We start from the raw sequence: 12,717 nt of genomic DNA, 5'->3' as shown, positions 1-12,717 counted from the left end.
ATGACTCCTTTCTCTATGCCCCTGCTTTCTGAGCATGTGATGACGGGATTCCTTATACCATTTTTACCAGTATTTTTAGTGTGTTTTTAGTTATATTTTATTAAGTTTTATTATGTTTTAATATGTTTTAGTGAAAAAATCACATTTTGGATGCACTTTAAGTTTTTGTATTTTTCTTATGATTTTAGGTGATTTTTGGGTAAAATTGGCAAGTTTTGGCAAAGTCTGATTCAGAGGCAAAGAAAGGATAGCAGATGCTGTCAGATCCTGACTTCCGTGCATTCAAACGAGCATTTTTGGAGCTACAAAGGTCCAATTAACGTGCTCTCAATGGTGCTCTTAATGGTCTATACTTTTCTTTGAAGACGACTGCCCAAAACGGGTGTTGAACGCCCAACTTACCCCCTTTCTCGCGTTCAACGCCCAAACAGGACCAACCTCCCAAGTTGAACGCCCAAATTGGCGTTCAACGCCAACCAGGGAGCAGGACCAGTGAAGTTCAATGCCATTATCTAAGTTGAATGCCAGTTTTCAGCCCAAAGCACTCCAAGTAGGCCCCAAAGTGGATTTTAGCACTCCTTAGCTTACCTAGTCATATTTTTGTAACTTTTAAATTTAAATTAACATATTTTAGGTCTAGTATTTTACTATAAATAAGGGACTTCCTACCTCCTGAGGATTCTGCCTCCCAGGAGGGGAGAAGCACAGACACCTTCTTATCTGTTTTCTTTGTAAAGTATGAGCAACTAAACATCCTTGGTTAAGGATAGGAGCTCTGCTCATTCCTATGGATTAATATCATTACTTTTCTACTTTAATATATGTTTGATTTCATTCTATGATGTATTGTCGTTCTTCATCTTTATGAATCTGGGGTGGAACGAGAGTATGACCCTTATTCTACATGAGTTCTTTACGAGTCCTGACTTGAATAGTACTGAGCTACTACTTGAGAATACATCATGGATTTCAACAAGTTATCTGGGCTAATTGGGATATGTGACTTATGAGCAGATATTTTATACGCTTTTTGGCATTGTTTTCATATAGTTTTTATTATGTTTTGTTTAAGTTTTATTATATTTTCATAGGTTTCAGTGCAAAATTCATATTTTTGGATTCTACTTTGATTTTGTGTGTTTTATGGTGATTTCAGGTTTTTTCTGATTGAAATTGAGGAGCTTGAGTAGAAGTCTGATTCAGAGACAGAGAAAGGACTGCAGATGCTGTCGGGATCTGACCTCCATGCACTCGAAGGAGCATTTCTGGAGTTACAGAAGTCCAAATGATGCGCTCTCAATGGATATGGAAAGCTAACATCTAAGGCTTTCCAGAAATATAAAATTGTCTATACTTTTCTTTGGAAATGAAGGCCTAAAACTGGTGTTCAACGCCAGCCACCTACCCTATTCCTAGCGTTGAACGCCCACAAGGGAGCAACTGGCGTCCAACGCTCACAAGGGAGTCCCACGCCAGCGTTCAATGCCCCTAAAGGGTACTAGCTCATGGAGACACTCCAAGCTCAGCCCAAACACTCACCAAGTGGACTCGGAAAGTGGATTTTTGCACCTCTAAGTCTAGTTTGTCATATTTCTGTAATCCTTAGTTATTAAATTAGTATATATAGAACAAGGATCACCCTTGTTCAGGACTTTTAGCCAGATTTTTGAATTCATTGTTTCCCTTGTACGGTATGAGTCACTAACCTCCTAAGGTTAAGGTTAGGAACTCTGCTTATTCTCATGAATTAATAATATCACTATTCTACTTCAATCTACGCTTGATTCTATTTTAAGATGTATCTTCGTTCTTCAACCTTATGAATAGGATGACCTGTGATAATAATCCTCATTCTACATGGGTTCTTGCAAGTCCTTGACGGGATAGTACAGAACCACAAGCTTGATTATACATCTCTTAGACGGCAAATCCACGGCTTCTGTTTCGAGGGTTACCTGAAAATGGAGGTCGATCTCGGATGAGATCTTTGGTACTGGTCGGAGATGACGTGTCCGGCTGGCTGATGGCGGCCGGAGCTGTTGTGTCCGACTTGTTGGATTTGCTGCACTGCTGGTCCTTGGCCACCGGAGGGTGGGGGGTACCTGCAAGAAACTCCGATGCTTAAGTTAGCACGGGTATTAGGCAGGTTTTTATGTAGAATCAGAGTATGAGTTATACCTGGGTGCTCCAGTGTATTTATAATGGTGAGATGTGACCTTTGGATAAGATAAGTTAGTTATCTTATCTTATCTTTATCTTTTGGGTTGAGGTCAGCGCATCTTCAACGGAACCGCCCTTCTCCATAGGCCTGAACAACCTTTGAATTTGGGTCGTATTCCTTGAATTGGGCCCTTTTTGGGCTTTCCTGTCGATTTGGGCGAGTTCTTCGTAAAAAAGTCGGTCCGCTTGACCTAAGGAGGTCGGTCGCTTTATTACTGAACATCCCAGTTCGGACAGCTCAACCCAGGGTATGAACAGTGCCCCTGCTTGAGCTCGGTCTTCTTTTTGAGGTCGAGTTCTTGACTTCAGTCTTTCTTTAGTGAAGCCGATCTCAAGCATTTTGTCGATGCCTTTGTAGAAGCTTTTGAATGTAGAACGTTTTCCTCTAAAAGCGCGCGCTTTTATATCGGCGTTTTGGGAACGTGCGAGGGTTTAATGCCTTTTAATTTTAGCATTAATTGCCCCGTTTCCTTTTGGCTCTTTATTTTGATTTTGAAAACCCAGAAACGGTTTCTCTTCTTTCGCCCTTTTCATAACTTCTTCGCATTTTTCCCTTCATTCTCTCACTTTCAACTTTTCTTTGTGTTGCGGCGTTTGTTTGATTTTTCTGAAGCCTCTACCTGGAGTTCGTAGTTTCGCGTTTCAGCCCAGCGATGTTTTCTTTTACTCGTGTCTTTTCTTTTGCTTCGAGGTAGTGATTCCAGATTTCGCCGTCCCTTCTTCACCTTCCCTGAAGTCTGCTGCCTTTTCAGGTTGGTACTAACTTTCTTGCTTCTTTCACGGCTTCATCTTTAGTTTTTTGGTGAAGCTTTTGCTTTTGCATATTTTGAAAGTTTGAACCTTTTCGTGATTTTGCATTTGTTTGTCGCTGTAAATGCTTTTTTCTTGGCTTTCTTTTGTGTGTTCCTCTGGCATTTCCGTCGAGGCTTTATACAGTTTTTGTTTGTTGCTTCTGATTTTTTACTATCTGATAGAAACTCTGCATCTGTTCCTTGCTTTGCTTGATTGCTTTTTGTCTGATTTCTCAAAAGTTCGTACTTTTGACGATTTCCATTTGGCGTGTTTTGATGTTTTGGGAATGCTTTTTGCTTGGTTGACTGTGATGACTTATGCTCCTGGAAATGCTTGCTTGTTTGAAGTCTTTTTCTTGTTTGAAAGATGCTGGGGTGAGAGTTGTAGATTTTCCTGGAAACCTTGCTTTGTTACTGCCTCCAAAGGATGCCCCAAGATTTTGGTTTGAGTCTTGGGGTTTTCCTTTTCTGTGTGTTCACCTGCATCGTATTGAGTTATTTTCTCCCTTGTCCGAGATGTTTTTAGTAATCCCATCTTCTTTTCTTACTTGTAGGATTAGTTGGCCTCATGTCTTCTCGCAATAACATTGTAGAGATGTCTTCCAGAGTTCCCGAGGGGATGTCCGATTGGCTGGACTCCCTTGTTTTGTTGTGTGTTTCTATTGTGGATGCTGAATTTTGCACAGAGCTGAGGAAGCGCCATAGGATTTGTGATAACAGTGCCCGCGAGAGTGATTATGAGCTTGTTGCTCCTGATTCCGATGAGAGAGTTTGTTTTCCGACTTCCGTTGAGGGGGAGCGTCCCTCTTTCTATGCTTATGAATACTTCTTCAACCAATTAAACGTTACTTTCCCTTTTACTGCTTTTGAAACTGACTTGTTGTGGTCCTGCAATATTGCTCCGTCCTAGCTTCATCCGAACTCCTGGGGTTTTATCAAAATATTTCAACTTCTCTAAAGCTCCAATCAAAGGGTCAGGCATGGCTCAATAGCCAGCCAAGCTTTAGTATGTAACTCAGACATGACACGCCTGACATTCCTTACATTCAACAGCCAATTGGCTAAGAAAGATAAAGAAGCTCTTCTCTTGGGTATAAGGATTGAGACATGGCTTTACAGCCAGCCAGGCTTCAACATGCTTCATGAAACGCTAGAATTCATTCTTAAAAATTCTGAAACCATAGAATAATTTATTTTTGAAAACATATTTTTTTTTTTTTGAAAATATTGTTATTATTTTTTTTTTTCGAAAACAGATGAGAAAATTTTAGAAATATTTTTGAAAAATTTTTGAAAATAAAATAAAAAGAAAATTACCTAATCTGAGCAACAAGATGAACCGTCAGTTGTCCATACTCGAACAATCCCCGGCAACGGCGCCAAAAACTTGGTGCACGAAATTGTGATGTCCAGGCTCGAACAATCCCTGGTAATGGCTCCAAAGCTTGGTGCTCTGATCTTAATTCATAATTGTCACAACTTCGATACAACTAACCAGCAAGTGCACTGGGTCGTCCAAGTAATACCTTACGTGAGTAAGGGTCGAATCCCACGGAGATTGTTGGTATGAAGCAAGCTATGGTCACCTTGTAAATCTCAGTCAGGCGGATATAAAATAATCATGGAGTTTTCGAATAATAAATAATAGAATAGGGATAGAGATACTTATGTAAACATTGGTAGGAATTTCAGATAAGCGAATGGAGATGCTTTTCGTTCCTCTGAACCTCTGCTTTCCTGCTATCTTCATCCAATCAGTCTTACTCCTTTCCATGGCTGGCTTTATGTGATACATCACCACTGTCAACGGCTACTTTTGGTCATCTCACGGGAAAATGATCCAATGCCCTGTCACGGCACGGCTAATCGTCTGGAGGCATCACCCTTGCCAATGGCTTCATCTTATCCTCTCAGTGAATAATATGCTCACGCGCCCTGTCACGGCACGGCTATTCATCTGTCGGTTCTCGATCATGCTGGAATAGGATTTACTATCCTTTTGCGTCTGTCACTAACGCCCTGCAATCGCGAGTTAGGAGCTCGTCACAGTCATTCAATCATTGAATCCTACTCGGAATACCACAGACAAGGTTTAGACCTTCCGGATTCTCTTGAATGCCGCCATCATTCTAGCTTACGCCACGAAGATTCTGGTTAGGAGATCTAAGAGATACTCATTCTAGCTTATTTCATGTAGAACAGAAGTGTTTGTCAGACACGCGTTCATAAGGGAGAAGGATGATGAGCGTCACACATAATCATCACCTTCATCACGTTCTTGGGTGCGAATGGATATCTTAGAAGAGAAATAAGAAGAATTGAATAGAAAACAGTAGTACTTTGCATTAATCTTTGAGGAACAGCAGAGCTCCACACCTTAATCTATGGAGTGTAGAAACTCTACCGTATGAAAATACATAAGTGAAAGGTCCAGGCATGGCCAAGATGGCCAGCCCCCATGGTCTAAGAACAATGCATTCAAAGATGGTCAAAAAGACTAGTAAGAGGTCCTATTTATAATAAACTAGTCACTAGGGTTACATGAGTAAGTAATTGATGCATAAATCCACTTTCTGGGCCCACTTGGTGTGTGTTTGGGCTGAGCCTGAGTGTTGCACGTGCAGAGGCCATTTGTGGAGTTGAACGCCAGTTTCTGTGCCAGTTTGGGCGTTCAACTCTGGTTTTGGATCCTTTTCTGGCGCTGGACGCCAGATTTGGGCAGAAGGCTGGCGTTGAACGCCAGTTTACGTCATCAATTCTTGGCCAAAGTATGAACTATTATATATTTCTGGAAAGCCCTGGATGTCTACTTTCCAACGCAATTGGAAGCGCGCCATTTCGAGTTCTGTAGCTCCAGAAAATCCACTTTGAGTGTAGGGAGGTCAGAATCCAACAGCATCAGCAGTCCTTTTTCAACCTCTGAATCTGATTTCTGCTCAAGTCCCTCAATTTCAGCCAGAAAATACCTGAAATCACAGAAAAACACACAAACTCATAGTAAAGTCCAGAAATGTGAATTTAACATAAAAACTAATGAAAACATCCCTAAAAGTAACTAGATCCTACTAAAAACATACTAAAAACAATGTCAAAAAGCGTATAAATTATCCGCTCATCAGAGTCCGACTTGGTTATATCGGTCTCCTTTAAGTTATTTGTAGTCCTCTTTCTTGGATCCTTGTCAGATCTCTTTCAGGGACTACTTTGATAACTTTCCAGTAGTAGGAGTCCGACTTCATTATATCGGTCTCCTTTAAGTTATTTGTAGTCCTCTTTCTTGGATCCTTGTCAGATCTCTTTCAGGGATTACTTTTATAACTTTTTAGTAGTAGGAGTCCGACTTGGTTATATCAGTCTCCTTTAAGTTATTTGTAGTCCTCTTTCTTGGATCCTTGTCAGATCTCTTTCAGGGACTACTTTGATAACTTTCCAGTAGTAGGAGTCCAACTTCATTATATCGGTCTCCTTTAAGTTATTTGTAGTCCTCTTTCTTGGATCCTTGTCAGATCTCTTTCAGGGATTACTTTTATAACTTTTTAGTAGTAGGAGTCCGACTTGGTTATATCAGTCTCCTTTAAGTTATTTGTAGTCCTCTTTCTTGGATCCTTGTCAGATCTCTTTCAGGGACTACTTTGATAACTTTCCAGTAGTAGGAGTCCAACTTCATTATATCGGTCTCCTTTAAGTTATTTGTAGTCCTCTTTCTTGGATCCTTGTCAGATCTCTTTCAGGGACTACTTTGATAACTTCTCATTTTGGGCTGACTTTGTCATGTCGAGCCCTTCTAAGTTAAAGTAATCCTCTTTAATAGGGTTGGCCAGACCTCTTTCCAGGGTTTACTTATAACTTGGGTTGACTTGGTCCGACTTCTCAACGTCGGCCAGTCTTTAAGTTATTATTTTAGCAATCCGTAAGACCTCATCAGGTTCTTTTTTAGATCACTTTCGATAACTTCTTACATTATTCTGTGTTCATCTTTGCTGATTTGTAGAAAGTGGTTGTCATCTCTAGATCGTCCTTTGGGTGAATCGCGTTTTCACCTTTATCAGACGGTTGTCTTTATCGTGATCGTGCAGTGAACTTGTTTTTCACTTTCTACCGATCTGTTGCTTTATAATCGGACGATGAATGCTTCAGATTAATACGTCTTGAAATCTTTGTAGAGTATCTAACATATATTTTATTTAAAGGAAAAGTGCAAATATATACATATGGGATTGTCTGAGTCTCAATTTGGGGCCTCGTTAAAAAACCTTTTCAGGAAAAAGAGTGCATCCAATGATGAGATCTTTTATCTTTTCTAACTGTAGTACCTTCTGAGGTTGCAGGCGTGCCATGACCTGGGAAGCTCTCATCCGTCGAGTTCAGACAGTCTGTAGTAGCCCTTTCCAAGTACTTCTACAACTCGGTAGGGTCCTTTCCAATTTGCTGCCAGCTTTCCCTCTCCTAGTCGAGTTGTTCCGATATCATTTCGGATTAGGATGAGATCATTTTCTATGAAACTTCTTGGCACTACCTTTTGATTATATCTGGAAGCCATTCGGCGTTTTAGAGCTTCTTCCCTGATCCGAGCTCTTTCTTGGATTACGGGTAACAAGTCGAGCTCTTCTCTCTGAAGTTGGAAGTTTGCTTCCTCATTGTAGTGAACTATTCTGGGCAACCCTTCCTCAATCTCTATTGGAATCATCGCCTCTGTTCCGTATGCTAATCGGAAGGGGGATTCCTTCGTGGTGGAATGTGGCGTTGTTTGATATGCCCACAAGACCTGTGGGAGCTCTTCTGCCTAGGCTCCCTTTGCATCTTGTAATCTCCGTTTTAATCCGGCCAATATGACTTTGTTAGCAGCTTCGGCCTGTCCATTGGCTTGTGGATGTTCGACGGAGGTGTACTGGTGCTTTATATTCAAGTCGGCTACTAGTTTTATGAAGCCTGCATCTATGAATTGGGTGCCATTGTCTGTGGTTATTGAATATGGAACCCCGAACCTTGTGACAATGTTTCGATATAAGAATTTCTGGCTTCTTTGAGCGGTGGCATTGGCTAGGGGCTCTGCCTCGATCCATTTTGTAAAGTAATCTACTCCCACTATGAGAAATTTGACTTGTCCTGATCCCTGTAGGAAGGGGCCGAGAAGATCGAGTCCCCATTTTGCAAACGGCCAAGGCGAAGTCACGCTGATGAGCTCTTCTGGCGGGGCGATGTGAAAGTTGGCATGTTTTTGACATGGTGGACATGTCTTTACAAATTCTGTGGCTTCTTTCTGTAGAGTTGGCCAATAAAATCCCGCCCGGAGTACTTTTTTTGCAAGAGCTCGTGCTTCGAGATGATTGCCACAAATGCCGCCGTGTATTTCTTCTAGCACTTCCCTTGTGTTGGAGGTCGGCACGCATTTTAGTAAAGGTATTGAGATTCCTCTTTTGTACAGGATGTTGTTTATGATGGTGTAGTACTGTGCCTCCCTTTTTAACTTCTTTGCCTCCTTTTCCTCTGCGGGGAGTGTTCCTTCTTTGAGGTAGTTGATTATGGGGGTCATCCATCCTTGGTCCTGACTTGTTATGGCCAGGACTTTTTCCCCTTTTGAGATTGACGGATTTTGCAACATTTCCTGGATGAGGCTTCTATTGTTGCCCCCTGGTTTGGTGCTGGCTAGTTTTGAGAGTGCATCAGCTCGGGCATTTTGTTCGCGGGGTATGTGGCAGATCTTATATTCCCCGATTTGTCCGAGTAGTTCCTTGGTTTTATCCAAATATTTTTTTATGGTGGGATCTTTGGCTTGGTAGCTCCCTGTTATTTGTGATGTGACCACTTGTGAATCTCTGTAAATGTTGAGTTTTTGAGCTCCGACCTCTTTAGCCAGCTTCAAACCAGCTAATAATGCTTCATATTCCGCTTGGTTATTGGAGGCCGGGAACCCGAACTTGAGGGAGAGCTCAACTTGGGTTCCTTGGTTGCTTTCTATTATCACGCCTGCGCCGCTTCCAGTTTTATTTGAGGAACCGTCCACGTAGAGATTCCATTCTGTGGGAGTTTCCAGGGTATCTGTGAATTCTGCGATGAAGTCGGCCAGATACTGTGATTTGATGGCCGTCCGAGCTTCATATTGGAGGTCAAATTCTGACAACTCGACTGCCCATTGTAGAATTCTGCCTGCTAAATCTGTTTTCTGCAATATTCCTTTTATGGGCTGGTTAGTTCTAACCTTAATGGTGTGAGCCTGGAAGTACGGGCGGAGTCGTCGAGATGTTAGGATTAGAGTATAGGCAAATTTTTCTATTTTCTGGTAGTTCAGCTCGGATCCCTGTAGTGCTTTGCTAATGAAGTAGACAGGTTGTTGCCCATTTTCGTCTTCTCTGACTAGTGCTGAGGCTATCGCCCGGCTTCCTACTGTGAGATATAATATGAGTGGTTCTCTTTCTCGTGGTCGAGATAGGATAGGTGGCCATCCTAAGAACTCCTTGAAGTCTCGGAAAGCTTGCTCACATTCTGTCGTCCATTCGAACTGTTTTTCCTTTCTTAAAGTAGCATAGAAGGAGAGAGATCTTATCGTAGCTCCTGCTAAGAATCGGGATAGGGCGGCCAATCTCCTGTTGAGTTGTTGTACTTCTTTGACACAGGTTGGGCTCTTCATGTTGAGTATAGCTTGACATTTGTCTGGATTTGCTTCAATTCCCCTTTGTGTGAGCATGAAACCCAAGAATTTGCCTGCTTCAACTGCGAAGGTGCATTTTGCGGGGTTGAGTCGCATGTTATGCTTCCTTATAGTGTCAAACACTTGAGCCAGGTCGGACAATAATGTATCTTCGCTTTGTGTTTTTATCAACATGTCGTCCACATAGACTTCCATGATTTTTCCGATGTGATCTGAGAAGACTTTATTCATTAGCCTTTGATAAGTAGCTCCCGCGTTCTTGAGACTGAAAGGCATCACGATGTAGCAGTAGTTCGCCTTTGGTGTTAAGAACGAGGTCTTTTCTTGATCTGGTGGATACATGGGGATTTGGTTGTATCCCGAATAGGCGTCCATAAACGAGAGGTATCTATATCCGGAGGAAGCATCTACCAGAGCGTCAATACTTGGGAGTGGGTATGGATCTTTTGGGCAGGCTTTGTTGAGATCGGTGTAATCGGTACACATGCGCCACTTCCCGTTTGATTTTTTCACCAAGACGACGTTGGCTAGCCATAGTGGGTACTTGACTTCTCTTATGAATCCTGCCTCCAGTAACATTTGTACTTGTTCTTCCACAGCTTGGGATCATTCTGGTCCGAGTTTTCTTCGCTTCTGCTGCACCGGCCGAGATCCTGGATAGACCGCCAACTTGTGGCACATTAGCTTAGGGTCTATGCCTGGCATGTCTGCGGCTTTCCATGCGAAGAGGTCGACATTATCTCGTAAGAATTGTATCAGTAATTCTTTTGAGTCTCCTCTTAGGACCGTGCCGATATTAGTCGTTTTGTCCGAGGTGTCTCCAATCTGAACCTTCTCTACCTCACCTTCTGGGTGCGGACGGAGTTCTTCTCGACGCTGAGCTCCACCCAGCTCAATTGTATGAAACTCTTCTCCTCTGCCTTTGAGGTTTAAGCTCTCGTTATAACAGTGACGTGCCATCTTTTGATCTGCTTTTATCGTGGCTATCCCCTCTGTAGTTGGGAATTTCATGCATAGATGCGGAGTTGAGACTATTGCGCCGAGTTGATTGAGTGTTGTCCGACCTATGAGAGCATTGTAGGCTGAACTTACGTCGACCACAATGTAGTCTATTTTGAGGGTCCTAGATTGGTTCCCTTTTCCAAAAGTAGTGTGTAGCGATACGTATCCCAGCGGTTGTATCGGAGTGTCTCCTAGTCCAAATAGATTGTTTGGGTATGCTCTAAGTTCCTTTTCGTCTAAACCGAGCTTGTCGAAGGCTGTTTTGAATAAGATGTCGGCAGAACTCCCTTGGTCTACTAGTGTGCGGTGTAGATTGGCATTTGCCAGTATAATAGTGATGACCATGGGATCGTCGTGTCCCGAGATGATGCCGGATGCGTCCTCTTTAGTAAATGTTATCGCCGGAATGTCGGGTGCTTCCTCCTTTCCCTCAACATGATATACTTCTTTGAGATATCTCTTTCGGGACGATTTGGAGATCCCACCTCCTGTGAATCCGCCGTGTATCATGTGGACGTGTCTTTCTGGTGTCCGAGGTGACCGTTCAGCTCGTCCATCATCTTCGTCTCTCCGTCTTTTTCTTTGGTCATCATCCCGGGTGACCAGAAATCGATCTAATTTTCCTTCTCTTACCAATTTTTCTATGATATTTTTCAAGTCGAAGCACTCGTTGGTAGAGTGCCCTCGAATTCGATGGTATTCACAATATTCCTTCCGGTTTTCTCCTCCCCTTTTGCCTTTGAGTGGCCGTGCTGGGGGGATTTTTTCTGTATGGCAGACTTCTTTGTACACGTCGACCAGGGGTGCTTTGAGAGGAGTGTAGTTGTGGTATTTTTTGATTTTCTCACCCTATCGATCTTCTTTCCTTTTGAAGTCCTTGTCTTTGTCTCGGTAGGAGGCCCCAGATTTTGAGATTTCTCCCAGCCGAGCGTTCTCCTCCATGTTAATGTATTTTTCTGCTCGCTCCTGGACTTCGTCTAAGGAGGTAGGATACTTTTTTGATATAGATTGGCTGAAAGGTCCCTCTCGTAAGCCATTGATAAGCCCCACGATGGCTGCCTCTGTTGGTAAAGTTTGTATGTCCATGCATGTTTTGTTGAATCTTTCCATGTAGTTGCGGAGGCTCTTCCGATCTCCTTGCTTGATCCCTAGTAAGCTGGGTGCGTGCTTGGCCTTATCTTTCTGGATGGAGAATCTGGCCAGGAACTTTTTGGCCAAGTCATCGAAGTTTGAGATGGACTTCGGAGGTAAGTTGTCGAACCATCTGATCGCCGTTTTCATGAGAGTTGTTGGAAAAGCTTTGCAGCGAACGGCATCTGAGGCATCGGTAAGGTACATTCTGCTTCTGAAATTGCTGAGATGATGGTTGGGATCTGTAGTGCCATCATACAAAACCATATCCGGGAGCTTGAAATCTTTTGGGATTTTGGTCTTCATGATTTCCCTGGTGAATGGATCCTGTTCTTTGCGTGAATTTTCCTCAGGAGTGGTCCGAGGAGCTTTTGATTTGAGGTCGGCTTCTAATTGCTGTAGTTTTTCTTCTAGTTCTCGACGTCGCCGTACCTCTCTTTGTAGATCCTTTCCGATCTCCCGTTGTTGCTGGGTTTCTTTCTCAAGTTGCTTTAAGCGATCTTAAAGTGCTTCCATGGCTCCCGGATTTGGTGAGATTTTGTCCCCGTTGGATTCCGGAGTATCCTTTAGCGTAGTGTCCGCGTTCTTGTGCGGTGTTCTGTTCTCCAGATCCGAGTCGTGGTCGTTGTCATGGCCGTCCGCCATGGTTTTGGGATGACTTTCAGGTTCCCCAGCAACGGCGCCAATGTTCCGAGGGTTACCTGAAACTGGAGGTCGATCTCGGATGAGATCTTTGGTACTGGTCGGAGATGACGTGTCCGGCTGGCTGGTGGCGGCCGGAGCTGTTGTGTCCGACTTGTTGGATTTGCTGCACTGCTGATCCTTGGCCACCGGAGGGTGGGGGGTACCTGCAAGAAACTCCGATGCTTAAGTTAGCACGGGTATTAGGTAGGTTTTTATGTAGAATCAGAGTATGAGTTATAC

The sequence above is a fragment of the Arachis hypogaea genome, chromosome 20 (assembly GCF_003086295.3).
Source record: "Arachis hypogaea cultivar Tifrunner chromosome 20, arahy.Tifrunner.gnm2.J5K5, whole genome shotgun sequence".
NCBI classification, from domain to species: Eukaryota; Viridiplantae; Streptophyta; class Magnoliopsida; order Fabales; family Fabaceae; genus Arachis; species Arachis hypogaea.
This window is presented reverse-complemented; position numbering follows the sequence as displayed.